We start from the raw sequence: 14,365 nt of genomic DNA, 5'->3' as shown, positions 1-14,365 counted from the left end.
CATAACCAACTTCACCCTTATGAGTGGGTATTTAATTTTTTTTACTCCCAGTTCTAGCAAATTTCTAACTTAGACATTCATTTATGCGTGAATCAGAAACACCAAGACTTGTCACAACATTTTCTATAACCTTCAAGGATTTTCCTCTTTTTTTTGCTGAAAGTAAAGAGATGCGTGACTGGGCTGTAAGGAAAGGTCAGCCAAATTCAAATGTAATTTCTGGCCTCCTGCATCTCCACCTAATGGAATTTGTGATTTAATGGGATGGTCGTCTGGCTGCACCCGATTTACACCTAATTACTAATGAGAGGTACAAATATGAGAATACGGGTGAGAGATGAAGGAAAAAAGAAAATACCAGAAAACACAGCACCTTCCTATGAATCGAGGCCTCCTAAATAAAGGATCAGCTTTCTATCACTGTATGCAGGAATTGTAAGGGATGGAGCTCTGACCTTGTCTTTATTGAGATTTCAATTTTTAATGTGGTGAAATGACAGATGATAACAGCTAAAATTTCACAGTAGAGATTTCCAATTAGGCCACAATGAAGTTCTCGGAAGACAAAACTATCCTATTGTCATAAATTGCAATTCCGTATATATATATACATACAAATCAAAAAATGTTGCAGTATCTTGTAATACCTTTTTTTATTGGACTAACAGAATTTTGTAGAGACAAGCTTTCGGGATTCCTCCCTTTATCAAGTCCAAAGCAAATCTAAGCTCACAAGCAGAAGACATAGGTTACATCTCACAAATATGCAGGGGGTTCACTGCATCACTGGACTAATACGGCTAATCAAATTTACTATATATATATATATATATATATATATATATATATACATTTTTTTTTAAACATAAAAGTTTAAAAATGTTAATAGGCAAAGTGATATTGAAGTTGCCTAAATTAAATGCCCTATCTGCTATAATATCTCAATATTAGACAATACAGACTGGAATCATATCAGACTGCATTAGGGTATTTTATCTTACAACCCAATAAAAGGATATTTGCCATAAATAGTTTGCTGTACAATAGGCACAGAAAATACAGAATATGGTAGAGATTCATGGACATTTTAATGTCTATTTGTATAGACTTTCCCCAAACCATATTACTGACCATACGGCACAAGTGTGTGAAAACACACATCTAAGATAGGGGTATTAGACTACAATTGTCATGGCAACGATATGGTTAATTCAATTTTGAATATTAGCATAGATGATAAAATAAATATAAACAATAAAAATTGAGAGTTCTTAGCAGTTGATACCTAAATGGATAACTGAAAAAAAAAAGAAAAAGAAAAGATAAACTGCAAGCTTTTAGGACTACCCAGGTCTCTTAATCAGGCATGGTTTACCATAATATCTGGGGGGAAAAAACTATTTATACACAAAAAGACATGGTGAGACATTCTTTTAAGTATAAATAGGTGATTCTTCAGATATTGTGACAAACCATGCCTGATGAAGAGACCTAGGTTGCCCTAAAAGCTTGCAGTTAGTTATCATCTTTTTTAGCTAGCCTTCAAAGGTATCAATTACTGATACCTGAATAAACATGGTACAAAGAAATGTAGTTTTGTTTTAAAAATAAATGAATACAGAAAGGCTCCAATGCATTTGAATTATCAATCCGCAGTATTGATACCACCAATAAGACCACCAGTTTCTGTACTGGCCATTTAGACCATTCCAAATATTATTCTAGAATGTTTTCACAGTAAAGAAAACCAGTAGACCACTTACAATGGGGCAGTACTCGCGAGTCTATTATAACATTAGTATGAAACCAGTTGGGCCACAAGATTTAATTTTGAAAATACAGTAACTATCTGGAAGTAAGAAAAATCTTATTTCCAAATACATTTAATGGGTACTCCACTGGAAAACATCTTTTTTTTAATCAACTGGTGCCAGAAAGTTAAACAGATTTGTAAATTACTTCAATTAAAAAATCTTAATCCTTCCAGTACTTCGATAGCTTTTCTTTTTGAATTTCCTTTCTGCCTGACCACAGTGCTCTCTGATGACACCTCCATTTTAGGAACTGTCCAGAGTAGAAGAAAATCTCCAAAGACAACCTATCCTGCTCTGGACAGTTCCTAAAATGGACAGAGGTATCAGCAGAGAGCACTGTGGTCAGACAGAGATGAAATTCAAAAAAGAAAAGAACTTCCTGTGGATCATAACAGCAGCTGATAAATACTGGAAGCATTAAGATTTTTTAATAGAAGTAATTTACAAATCTTTCTGGCACCAGTTGATTAAAAACAGTTTTCCAGTGGAGTACCCCTTTAAGCAATCAAAGTGGAAAGGCTGTTGAATCTTATTTCTTTGACTTATAGTAACATTTCAGGATGGCAACCACTGGAATTGTCACTTTATCACTGGAATTGATCTTGCCTTAACCCATGACAAACAATAAAGATAATTGTATCAATAACACCAGACAGAAGGGTCAACAAGTTCTCACTTATATGTTCCAATCTAATTGTGTTCTTCAAAGTCTATAGCAAAAAATGCTTGACCATATCAATCCATGGTAAATGTAGTAAACAAGTTAGATTATACAGTAACTGTACTCCTTTCATGTCCAATACCCCTCCTCTAAGCTTCTTATAGCTCCATCTGGGAATAGATGAGCAGACATATCAATTATCTAGGTGTTGTCAACTATACTGTGATACATTCTTCACAAACACCACAAAGCGATTGCAGATAAGCAATAACGCACCAAAGTCATTCTGAAAGAGTCCTTATACCAAGATAATCTAAAATCCAAATGAACTAATATTTGCTCTTCACTATGACCCTTCATTCACAAAAACATCCCAAATCTATTCCATATTGATATGATGCAAGACCACATGCTTCATCCATGAGTGGAGCATCATGTATCACACACATTGATGAAAGAAGCAGGGGGCAAACATTCTTCCATACATATCTTTATTGTCGCCACAACAAATGCAATGCTTCGGCAGCAGTAGCCTTTATCAAGCATGCTTGATAAAGGCAACTGCTGCTGAAACGTTGCATTTGTTGTGGGGACAATAAAGTAATCCAGTTTTCAAAATCCGTGGCCTGGCTGGTGCTGTGATTTTGGGACTTTATGTCAAAAATGGAGAGGCTCCTGTGGAAAGTTTCACCAAGTGACCTGAGCAGCTCAAACTGGCACCTGTACCTAAGGTGTCTGAAAAAGGCTACTAAATAATGGAAATGATTGAGGCTAAAGGTCTGTAGATAAAGTACACACTTGTTTATTGATAAATAATAGAAAATAAACAATAGGATATCAAACTGACACTCTGGGATTACAGGGCCCTTGTGTATCCTCAGGGTCAGAGATAATAAATAGTATAAAATCTTTAAATTAATTAAATTAATAAGACCATTATAAAATGTAATAAATTATATAATTAATAGGATATATCATTTATTACATTTTATAGTGGTCTTATTAATTTGATTAATTTAAAGATTTTATACTATTTATTATCTCTGACCCTGAGGATACACAAGGGCCCTGTGATCCCAGAGTGTCAGTTTGATATCCTATTGTTTATTTTCTATTATTTATCAATTAACAAGTGTGTACTTTATCTACATACCTTGAGCCTCAATAATTTCCATTATTTTGGGACTTTGACTACATTGATCCTGGGCTGGCTGCCTGGGTATTCACGGGCACAGAGGTCGACCCCCGGTGCTGTCTTACACCCCTGTTCTCTCTCTCTGTATATATATATATATATATATATATATATATATATATATATATATATATTAAATAAACCATGAGAGGGCCCATCAATGACTATGGTGCAGCATCAAGGGTTGCCATGCACCCCCAACCTTGATGGACAATATCGGATTACCATAGTACAGGGGAAGACTAGAGTATGTTCTACAAGGTTGTATTGGTACCAGTTAGTTGGTGCTACAGCTTAGGGCTGAATTAACATGGTACTTGATTTGGTTTGTATACTCATGTTCTCTTTCTTTTAAAATAGCTTTGTATATAATTTTATGTTCTAAGCATATAAGTCAGCTAGGATGTAATATAATAAAGATATTTAAACATATATCAAAACCATCCAACATTTTATATCATACCATAACAATTTCATCTAAAAATGAGAACCAAAAAATTCCCTGTACATTAACCATAGTGTTACAGACATGTCCCAAACTTTATTGGTAGATTATCAGTCCGTATCGACCCCACCACATGAATCTGTGCATGCATGGTACTGAGTTAGAGGTATTAGACTGCAAGCCTCACTGGCAACAGCATGGTTGGTTTCATTTTGCTTGCAGTTATGCCGATTAGGTCAGAGCTATATAGAATGGATAATAAAATAAATACAGAAAGGCTCCAGTGCTGTTGTAGCTGCCACAATTCTTTTTGTACATAACAATTAAATGTTCTCAATACAGAAAAAAATTCTGCTTAGAACCATCTCAACCTTCTACACTTCTACAATCGACAAGATATTACACCTTAAAGTAGCAACTACACCTGACGTGTCCCTTTCTCTTTTCCATTTTTCAACACTGAAGGGGAATTCAAGCTAAGACTAAACTATAACTATCAGAAATAAAATATTATATGATAAAACAATAGCATAAAATGAATACATTCCCATATCCTTCTTTAGTTTACACCAGTCCAATGGAGCCAATATTTGCACAGGTAACTTCACTTATTACAATACTTATATAAGAACTACATTCAATGTGGCTGCACTAAATGTTTCATATAATAAACAAACACAAAATAAAGCATTTAAACATTAAAAGCTACATAAAATAAAACACAAGGTTTAAGGGTAAAAGCCTATCTCTCTTACTGCTTAGTACTTAACGCTTAGTACTGGATCATCCAGGACCACAGCCTATGCCAAAAGAGCATCTCAGAAATGAGTTTATGACATTGTGAATACAATTGTTATTGCAACCTGTTAAGAACTATTTTATAAACTCAACTTGTAAGTTCAGCCAAAACGTAGTCGGCTCTCGGTTTCTCTTCTATGACTAGTTAGTTCCTCATTGTCTATACTTCTATTTAAAATATTACATGACAATGTGAAGCTGTTCTTACAGTAGCTGGAGCTAAGAATTTTTGCATTCTTTTAAAAAAAGCATATAGCCTATTTTACTTTATTTATATATTATTGATATTATTCTTATTGCTATTCTGATTCTTTTTTTATTGTTATTATTCTAATCTGTGAGAGTGTTGCTTATATATTTTAAAATAATTTTACATAAAAGATTCCAAATTGTAAGGCAAAAAAAAAAGTTATATTCGTGCAGTATTTATAAAAGTATTAGTATGACTGACAGAGACTTGCAACCTACCTACATGGAAAGTCACAGTAGATTATGCAAGTGCCACGCTAAATTTATGAGCCATTCCCTGCACTGACAATATGCAAAATAAGCATCTGCATGGGAGCCCATTAAAAATATGCATTCTAATATATGTATTATGTGACCTAAATACTCAGACCTGTACATTAAAACACAACCGATGGCATGTCAGACCTTTCTAATTCCTTTTATTTACTAGGCAGCCATACATACAGAAGCTAAGGAAAGTCTGAATTTCATGTAGCTTGAACTTTTTATCCATTCTTAAGATGAAAGGAAGTGATTTTTGCAGGTGAAGGATGAGGATCACCTTGTGCTGGGAGATGAGGGAGTGTTTAGGGTCTTTGAAGTGTGAATTTAATATGTCATTGACTTCCATCATGATGAATCCAGAGTTTCAGAAACCTATTTTTCCCATCCACCTGGACTTTGTGTTGTAGGTCTAAAACTATTTTGTGTCCAAATCTTAGTCTGGTCTTATAAATACTGTTTGAACACACACACACATCGGTAAGGAGGTAGAAAGTTTATAGCCTGATGTCACAATAGACATTGGTCTAGAGAAGCAAGTTAGTACAATCCGATCCTACTCTAGTTGGAAGATTTCCCTCCGTTTTATGTTCTAAAATGACAAACGCTTTTTGTACTATTTTGTTCAATAGTATGCTCCTATTTACAGACATGAGTTGAGCCCCCTTTTTTAAATATTATCTTCCAGATAACATAGGTGTAACTGTAGAATTAGGAATTATTACAATGGGTTGTCTGCATCCCCGTCCCAGGGTCCATACTTCTTTATGTTGCTATCAGCTGCTTTAAGAGAGCACTGCATATAGGAAATGCTATACACAGCAAAAAAATACATTCTTACAGATGTAAAAGTTGCATTAGCTTTTATGCCTCTTCATAAAATATAAGTAAATCTCTTACTTTGCCTTTTTCTCCATCAAAGCTTAGAGTAAGGGAACTACTGTGTAAGCGGATGATGCTGTAGGCTACTGTACTTGACTGGGTCTAGCTGATCACTGACAAAGGGACGGGTACTTATAGGGTTCACCACAGGCTGGTACAATAGCAAACAGCACCATTACTCTGGGGACTATCTGATAGCAGCCTTAAACTTGTAGAAACAAACTGTCTATCTCTCGGGATATCTCAACAACTTTTTTAAGCTCAGTCTCCCAGAAGACTGGACCCAACTGTGAACAACTCAGTAATTCATATGGACTTTGGAGGTGACAACAGATCTTGTTATTTTGTACAATCTCAAAGGCAAAGAAGTTGAAAGGTTGGGAGGATTTGTTATTTTCCCTAAACACCTACAGCAATTGAGTCTAGGAGATCGTAGCAGCTGAGTCCAGCAGCCATTATGAGCTGAGATCACAAGTCAAGAATTTAATCCTTACAAGTCTATCTTTCTGTAGCAACTATTCCATTAGTCTATACTGGTCCACTGGTCTATAACACATGAGTCTATTGGTCTATAGCAACCAAGTCTATTGGTCTATGGGAACTAAGCCTATCATTGGATGAAAACTATTCCATTACTTTGGAGCAACTGGGCCTGCTGGTCTATAGCAACTGAGTGCATTAGTATATAGCAACACAGTCTTTGGGTCTATAGCAACTAAGCTTGTTAGTCTATTACAACATTTCCATCGCTCTATAGCACCTGAGCCCACTGGCCTATAACTACTGATTTTTTTTTTTTTTTTTTTTTTTGCGATAGCATTTTAGAAGTTAATCCCAAAGAAACTATCAGTCTATAGAAACTGATAAAGTCTTTCAGCCTATAGCAACTATTCTATTACTCAATAGGAACTAAGGGGGAGATTCATTAAGACCTGTGCTGATAAAAAGTTGACCAGTTGCCCATAGCAACCAATCAGATAGCTTTTTTCATTTTTCAGAGGCAATAAAAGAAGCGATCTGATTGGTTGCTATGGGCAACTGGTCAACTTTTCTTCACCACAGGTTTTGATGAATCTACTTCTAAGTCCCCTAATCTACAGCAACTCTCTATTCTGTAGCAAGAGTCTAGCAGTCTACAGAGCAGGGCTTAGTAGTTAATATAGCCTTTAGTAGACTGAACCAGCTAAGTTCAACAATCTATAGAAGCTGTGTCCGGAAATATATAGCAGCTATATAGCTATGTTAGTCCATAGCCAATAAGCCCAGCAGTTTATGGCAAATTCTGCCATGGTATATGTTTTGTTTGTATCACAGGCATGCCCGTCCAACAAACACGTGCACTTTGTATTCATATTCAGTAGAATATTGGGCCTACTCGAGCAAATAATAATAATAACAATAATAATAATAATAATTTAATGAATTAAAATGATTACTTGCACTAATAGCTCAAACAAGAAGAGCATTGTTTTACTGCCGCTGCTGGGTTGAGTTATTCTACCTGGTATGTTAATATATAGATATAGGTTATTTACAAATATGGGGGCATAAAACAATATAAAGTAGAATACCTTTCTAGTAGCCCGAAACAATGACCTTAGACCTAATTAAACACAAATATTCTTCAATAGTATATAGCATGTCTCATATGGAAAATGGTATAACGACCAGTTTTGTCTTATATATATCTAACATATACAAACAGGATACAGGACTGTTTACAAAGTTAGCCTATTGCAATGTAATCCAATCTGTGTTGCTTATTACCTTCAGACCTGTATACAATTATAAGTGTTTATATTACATGAAGGCTATTGTACAGGCAATGAGATCATAAACATTACAAGTTCCATAAATCATCCATGTATGCAAACCATATGAAGGACCGGCTGCATACTGACATTTGTTGTGAGTCTTTTGTTGCTGGCCTTTCAGTGCATACATGGCTGCTCATGCCGAAGATGTGCTTAGTTGTAAACTTATGACGATGCAGGGGGGTGGGGGAGGTGGTGGTGTGTCTCAAAATTATTGTAATATGCTTTTATTTTATCATCGCTAGCAAAGCTTAGGGATATTTCTGTGCAGTGAATGTGGCCATGCAGTACACGACTACTACTACACCCTAGTGTGTCCAGTGGGTGCTGAGTAAAAATGCTAAAATGCAAAAGTGCACATCTCAACACGTATTATGTACTAAAATTGTTTGAGCTCCCACATATATTATAGATGTTGCTTGCAACTTAAGAATATTTAAGAATATCGTTAAGCCCGATGATACATTTACTATACCTAGTGATGCAAAAAATAACAGCCAAGGAATTAAATCAGCTCTGCTACATCTGTATCTCAATGTGCCTTATAATAATAGCCTTATGTAGCCTATGATACGTAAGATGTAGGAAACGTCAACTTCTAACTGTAGTTTTATCAAAAATTCCAACTCACATCGACATCAAAGAGTTTTCACTGTAATATCTAAACATGTGCATCCAAAGGACTAAAGACGTGACTGCTGATCCATGCAGTGACTCACAAATGATGCTTGTCAAAGTTGTTACCTACTATCATCACGATAATACTATTTTAATACATTTTTTTCAATTGTTTGGAAAGGATGACCTCCAATAAGAAAACTTTCTGTAGAGTAGGAAATACCTACAAACGTAAATATAAAGAACTCAAACAAACTCCTAACTGCCCCATTGTCATTGTCTCAGCTAAATTATGAACATTCTATGTAATTCTAAAACATGTTGAACAAAGGAGGACTATAGCTACCATATGGATTTCTGTCAAATATTCTAGGGGAAGATAACTTTTTCAGAACAATGTATGAAGAAAAGAAGAACAAAATATTGAAGCTTTGTATAATGCCTATACAAGTTAGGCAGAATACTGTTCAAATGCCATAAAATTTATAGAATGGGCAATAAAATATAAATCTAAATGTCATAACGTATAGAAAACAATAAAGAAAAGACTTCTAAAATATTAATTGTAAAAATTTCTTTGGCCTAATATCATCCTCGTGAGTCAATGTAAATAAAAAAAAAACTGCCTTGTCTATCGCTTCATTAGTTTTAGCCGACGTTAAAACCGAATCATAAACTGTATCATAAACTTCTAATAAATGTGATATTTCAACATATAAGTTCATTGGCTTTTCTACTTTGGCGATCGAATCTTAAATTACATTTTAGCAAATAAATTACAAGCTTTTATTTTACAGCAAGTTATGCTTTAATTTTTGTATTTTATTACAGCTCATGTGATCTTATTCTTATTTATATAAGATAGGCTAAGTTGTGTTTAGATGGCTATTATCTCTTCTATGATAAACTGGACTGACAATAAAGCCAAGGAGTCAGAATCCTCAACTTCATCTCAGCGTCATATATAAAGTAGTGGACAGGTCAGTACTGTAAAACTTTTTACATTTGGAAATTTTAGGTTAGATTTCATGAATATTTAGAATGGCGACAGTAGATTAAACGCTTCAACAGTTCTGGATGAGGAGACCAGAGAAATGATAGTGTGAGAAGACAGTAACATATGTAGGTTAATTAATGGCATACATACAGTAGATGTATGAAACGTAGCAGAGAAGCTGGAAATTGTTCAATATTTGGATTCATAACTGTTCTTTTTTATCTTTCATGTTGGCAGGAGATATATTAAACCATGACTAAACATGGATAAATCTTCCTTAGGCTATAATCAAATAACCAAGGAGTGTGCATAGCATGTGGAACAAGTCTCAGATGTTATCTGTGGTCGATCAGAGTGACAAGTGAACTGCTTAATCCTTCTGTTATCCGGAACACTACACTGTTACCCCTGCTCCCTCTACTTGAGGATACACAAAGCTGATTAGATTTCATAGAAATGACAGATTCCAACCCAACTCTATGGCACTCCAGCCAACACAGCACAGAGATGAACATGCCATAGAAGAGGCATTAAATATTTATCCCCTGACCTAAAGCAAGAAACCGCCTGGAGATAAACTTTTCCATTTATTAATATATACAGATGTAGCGGAGCTAAGTTTGTCAGTTGACAGATTTTTGTCATATGACTGTGTATTATTAGTGGAGCTGCGGATAATCTTCATAATATTCTTAGTTGGGCAAAAGATGCAGTTAAATAACAATTTTAATACCGCTGCATCTGTATTGATCATGGTTTTTATCTGAATAACTTGTCTAATGAGAAACAATATTTCATATAAAAATCAGGACTGTCCTGCCATATAGCTAGTCGTGCCATCTCCTGTCATCACATGCAACTTTTTGAAAGCTATCTGATGTTGTCTAATAACAATAACTTCATGTCTTACTTTCATGATATACTCTGAGACTGATAAGTAACGCAAATAAATATTTACCTTTTATCTATTATTTACAAATAACTGTATTCTTTATAGTGAAATGATGCCTGAGCATGATACTGGATCAGCAGTGACATGGTTACAAGCAGATGTTCTATGTGCTTTCAGTGTATGCTGCGGAAACATGAAGGGGCTTTCTGAAAAGTTCCATGAGATGGGAACTCTCCTATATGTGTGTATAGGAATGCTCCAAGTTTAGATTGTAAGCTTATGTGGACAGGGCCCTGTACCTTATTACTGTTGTTAAGAAACTTTGTTGCTCTAATATAAGCATTCTATTATAACAATCACATGGTTATCTCTCTATCATCTATCTATGAAACTATTTTAATATAAAACTAACAATGTACATAATATGATTTAATCAAACTTGTAATTAAATAGTTGACTTATTGGTATGATCTCTTGATCTACCTATCTAACATATGCATTTTCCACTTATGGCCTGTCGTAATTTTTTTTTCAATTACTTTTTATTTCCCGCTTATTATTGTATACAGATAAAAGCACAAATGCACAACACGCATAGAGAAAAAAATGGAAGAGGCCGAGGATCTAATGGATTTTTTATAGTAAATAACCTACATAACAGTACAATCTAACATAGGTAAAATACAAAACTCTATATTGCTAAATGTGAATGTTGTGGTTGATAATAGGTGCGTGTAGTGTCGTGGGCTGCGACAACTTAAAGGATTATTCTTACAAGGTTTTGTGTAAATATCTCAAAGCAATAACCACATGGTGCATCCTACCATGACAAAAGTTTTTTTCTTTTTTGCAAGAGTGAGAAACATAAGTTGCCACTCCGAATCAAGTTGATGCTACTAATATGGCGGAGATGACAAATGAGTTGATATTAAACTTTAAAAGTAATCGATGTCCATGTGAACAGTAGGGCCGTGCATGTTGTGCCTATATGTATGGTTGTTGTGTGTATGGGCGAGAGTGTTTGTTCTTTACAGTACTGTATGTGCGCTCCCTCTTTTCTTCCAACAAATTAACAAAGTCACTTTTAACTAAGCGCATCCAGCAATTTGAGGCTGGAAAGCTGAAATAACACATGCCATGCTCCTTCAAGCATATAAATCATTCAAACTTTGGTTTCACTATCATCAGTATTTATTATTTAGCATCTGTGGTGTTTTAAGGTTAAGAATGAGGTTAATACTTGCAGGAATTGGGAGAACAATCTGTGGCTCTGCTGATTGCAATTTTACTGCCTAATTACAATAGTATAATGCACTTCGGATGAAGCCCTCTAATACACAGAGATGGTTCCTGTGTATTTATTAAGAGCTCAAGTGGCAATAAGTGACCTTTCCCTGACATCCGAGTTGACACAATGCTAATGTCAAGTTGTGTAGAACTCTACTAGTATCTGCTATTGCATGCTCCTAATGAAGCAGGCATGGATCCTCAGCAATGACAGGCACAGCTCATATCCTGTAGGAAGTAAGTGTTATTGCTACAATATACTTATGCAACCTGATCTGCTTTGGAAAATGATAAACTGGATACAAGCAGAACAAGGTCATGGCTTGCTGTGAAAAGTCCAAGGCAGAAGAGTTACAGATGTAGTGGAGCTGAATTTGTCACTTAACTCTTTGGCTGCCACAAGGTAACCAAGATAGCATAAGACAGTTGGTTTACCTGCAATCCTATGTAAAAGCACATATAACATGGTGTTGCATCCCAAATAACAAACTCAGCCCCACTACATCAGTAAGCTTTGGCACTATAAAGAGTGGAGGAACCTCCATGAGCATTCAAAGTGCCCCCTACTTTAAACTTTTAGGCAAAAGGCTGGCCTGCACTTTTTCATGTGAAAGTAAGAGTAAAAGCCCTAGGAAACGTAGCAAGAGAGAAAACTGAGAATGACATCTCCATCCCATGGCTGTACTTACATGAGGCATCTGCTGCTCTTAGTAGCCCTTTAAATGTTCTGCTCTCATTGGAATAATGATAAAGAAGAAGGGAAAACTGTCTTCTTCTTACTTCTGAAGCTTGAGTACTGTATGTCTCCACTGAGCAGGAGCTCTCAACTCCATCCAATATAGTGGGCAGAGGGTGTCTGTGTACAGGCAGGAAAGTGGCTCTGTGCAGCCGGTAGGAGAAAGTAAACCGAGTCGTCCTGTAAGCGTCCAGGAAGGAAGTGACAGGAGACGAATAGGAAAAAAGGAGCTCTAAGCCTTTGTAACATGGAGAGGAGGAAAAAGGCAGTGGATTTAAAACTGAGTGCCTGGCGAGGTGTCGTTTTCTTACCTCCTCCTCTGTCTTCTTTCTTCCTCTCCCTCCCTCTGTCTTCTTTCCAGCCCTAATCACTCCCCCTCTTCTGCTGCTGCTGCTGCTGCACTCCCCTCTTTTTCTCCTCTATCCTCCACTGAATAGATAGCTTCCTATTTTTATCTCCACTTTACCTTCCCTTTATTTTCCTCAGCCCTGTCTGCTTTATTATATGTTTTTAATCAGTCTGTCTGCTAATTTCTCTTCCCTCTCCCTTTCCCCCCTCTCTCTGCCTGTCCCACAGTCACAAAGCATTGCCAGTGCAATAATCACTTTCACTCCTGGAAATAGAGAAGTAGTATGGGGAGGCCCCTGGAAGTGCAGCAGCGGCAGCAGCCTGAGTATTTTTATTAAAACAAACATATACAGCTCCTCACCTCCAGCCTCAACTAGATTGATAAATTACTCCGCTCCACTACTTTAATTATGTATATGGGATGCAAAATAAATCACCCGACTGCTGCACCTCAATCAAGCACTTTTAAATGATAATTGCGTCTGGGTGAATCAATCTTTTCATTTCTGACATTTTGCTAATTTTAGTTTTGCGGCGGAGTCCTAATGACAATTCTGCTTCTCACACAATTACTCCAAGGGCTCAGGCGCTCCATAGCTCTACCTGGAATCCCTATCACCCCCCCCCTCCCTCCACAGCGTACAGACATGTACTACGTTATGTGCTGATCACTACTCATGTTTTTAGCTAAATATACACCAATCAGCTATAACATTAAAACCATATCATGTCGGTCCCACATTAAAACAGACAGGGACTCCACAAGACCTCTGAAGGTGTCAAGTTGTATTTGGTACCAAGACATTTGCTTCAGAGTCTTGCAAGTTCTTCACGTTGTCAGGTGAGGCCTCCATGGATTAGACCTGGGGAATTCTGGGGAATTTGAAGGTCAAGTCAACATCTTGGTCATGGTCTTAAAACCAATCTTGAACAATTATTCTAGCATGTTGGGACATGTTATTTTTTTTCTTGGGTCTGCAACACTCCTCCTCCACCATTACCCAATCCAAAGTACATATTGGTGCTCTTCTTAGAATGTAAATGGTCTTTATTAGACCAGGTAATCTTCTTTTTTAATACTCACAAGCCCAATGTAGGCTCTTTTGGCAGTGGACAAGGGATAGCATAGCCACAATGCTGCTACATATTCCAATACACAGCAATCTGTGATGATGAGTGTTCTGATACTTTTCTATAATTTCATACATTCTCTGTACTATTTGTATTGTTGTTTAGTTAAAGGGGTACTTTGGGGAATTGAACCCATGTATCCCCTATCCTCAGGGGGTCCAACTTCTGGGATCCCTGTGATCTCCTGTATGGTGCCACAGCTACTTACTTGTCCTCTCTACATTTTGGCCCAAACCT

General features: G+C 36.3%; 1 protein-coding gene across 12 annotated transcripts in view; it reads right to left on the bottom strand.

Annotated features, from left to right (window-relative positions):
- The window catches only part of MEF2C (myocyte enhancer factor 2C), a 231,646-nt gene that overhangs the window by 193,530 nt on the left and 23,751 nt on the right, over positions 1-14,365 (bottom strand). For 10 of the 12 annotated variants that reach the window (XM_056538421.1, XM_056538504.1, XM_056538468.1 and 7 more), the window contains exon 1: positions 12,603-12,954. The exons of 1 other annotated variant lie outside the window; for it this stretch is intronic. The gene's annotated coding sequence lies outside the window, so the exon portion shown is untranslated. One more of the 12 variants, XM_056538454.1, reaches the window with a different exon arrangement.

The sequence above is a fragment of the Hyla sarda genome, chromosome 1, assembly GCF_029499605.1.
Source record: "Hyla sarda isolate aHylSar1 chromosome 1, aHylSar1.hap1, whole genome shotgun sequence".
Classification (NCBI taxonomy): domain Eukaryota; kingdom Metazoa; phylum Chordata; class Amphibia; order Anura; family Hylidae; genus Hyla; species Hyla sarda.
This window is presented reverse-complemented; position numbering and strand designations above follow the sequence as displayed.